Consider the following 2291-nt stretch of genomic DNA (forward strand, 5'->3'; position numbering starts at 1 on the left):
TCTGAAGGCCCCGAGCAAGTTATATTTACCTGGCAACGCAAGCTAGCTGAAATATGATTGGTTAAAAACTCTACCATAATAAATAAGTTATTTATCAAGTGGCTTTCAATGTTATTTAAAATAACAGCCACTCAACTAAGTGGAAATAATATGATGTAAAGAATACAGAGAATAATTTTGTTTCCATATTTATGAAAATAAAATAACAAATTATAAAATACATAAAAGTAAATTTACTTTTCTGAGAATGTTTAGGCCAGCAGAGAAGGCCTTGCTGGCCCTCAGGGTCAACCCAGAAGCTCAACACTCTGAGACAGACATGCTAACCAATTGGCAACTGCGCTTTACATGACAGTATGTTGATGATGATTGGAGATTAATTACAGTGCATACTATACGGTATGATATCCTTGATTTCACCTTGATTTGGTTTTAACTTTTAATTGAGGCCCCATCCTCTGTCTAAACAGACTCCCACTGGACTAGAATGCTTTGCACTTGTGCAGATTCGAACTAAGAGAAAGCAGATGGCCACTTCGCAGTGAATTCTCTCAAAATGTACTTCATTAGCCACGAGTACTTGTTCTGTGTGCCGGCTAAATTTCGGGTGCCTTCCAATCGTGAAGGTGGTCCAAGATAGATGGAGGTCTAGTAGATGGATGAAAATCGTCCTTAACTGCAGGCACTGACGATGTCTTTATTTCTCTTCATGTCTTAATAACTGATTGGAGCAAGCATCCTCCAACGTGCATTTATGGATGGGACCTCAAAGTACAACCACACTCCATCCTTGACTGTGGTCGTATTTCAAATTATTTGTGCCAGAGCCCAAACTGTCACCATCATGAACCCTTTATAAGTGTTTTAAGTAAAAAAAAAAATACATTATTAGTTGTACCAAGCTCAAGCATTAAGCCTAATACGAGGATGTAAAAAAAAAAAAAAAAACAAACATACAAAATAAAACACTCAATAACTTTAATGATAAATGAACTGTTAAGTGTTACTCAAGTATAAGATGAAATAATCCACAGATACACCTTGAAACATAAAACATTACCTCCTGAAGAGTTTGTTGGTGAGTAAGCGAAAAAAATAGTCACCTCTTTTGTTTGTTGTTTACTTTAAATTATTATTGTTGTTGTTGTTGGTCGTGCTGATGGTACTGTATTAATAAAAAAAGGGTAGAGCAGGGTAAGACGTCCCCTTGGGCAAGATGCCCCTCATCAATTTACTGGTCATTGGGAATCCAAAGAACTGATTTTGAAGTAAGGTGATGTAATATTTTGACACTACACACCAGTCGGACAAGATCTGAGCTGGGCCACCACTCGGATGTGCTTCTATGAAGATTTCCTCATTGGCCAACCGGATTTTGAGGAGAACCCATTTCTCTGAAGGCGTCTACCTGCAGCATTTCATCTTCTTAAATGGACTGTCACACACTAATTTAACTAACATTGTACAGCACTCCAATATGTTTTAAATGTTACCCACTCGGCATCCATTGCAGGCTTGGCATCTTATAAGGGGGACTTCCTCATCTGCCACCACTTCTCAAGGTTTCTCATTTTTCCCCACGTTTTTTTTTTTTTTAAGTAGTATTTAAATAAATTTGGCCATCACAACGGCCACTTCTCCAATCAAGCCATCATAGGTGTGAGAAACACTATTAACTAAATCCTCATGCTGTCATGATTCGGTTTGGGACCAACAGGTGGCACTGTAGGGCTCTCCCTGCAGCTGCACACCTGTTGGTCATTAGGTAATTAGTGGCTTTAAAGAAACTAAATCCTCATGCATTCTAAATGAGCTGGCAACGCTATGAGAAAAAATAAATCACATCTTCATGTACTTTTGAGATGTTGTGGCTGCCATGACATGCTCTTCTTCCCAAATCCAGCCTCAGGGTTGGAAGCGCTTGTGAGAAATGTCTGCCATCTTTCAATGGCTCATCAAGATTAAACTTTTTTTAGTTTTCAGAAATTAATCAAATGCCATTCCGGGTGTGGGCATCGGCCGCGGAAGTCCGCGGAAGGACTTAGTTGACGTTATGTCACAATAACAGTATTGAGCTATTTTAGACTTGTATATTAAACTATAGCCTAAGTGCTGGACACATGAGTGTGTGTGTGTGTGTGTGTGTGTGTGTGTGTGTGTGTGTGTGTGTGTGTGTTGGTGTGCATGCGTGTATTTGGGAAGTGTGTTTTTGTGCTCCTACTGTTTTTTTCTGATTTTAAAGAATAGTTATGCATATTTTAAAACTAATGTAAAAAATGTAAATATATATA

This window comes from Hippocampus comes, unplaced genomic scaffold (assembly GCF_001891065.2).
Source record: "Hippocampus comes isolate QL1 unplaced genomic scaffold, H_comes_QL1_v1.1 scaffold248, whole genome shotgun sequence".
NCBI lineage: Eukaryota > Metazoa > Chordata > Actinopteri > Syngnathiformes > Syngnathidae > Hippocampus > Hippocampus comes.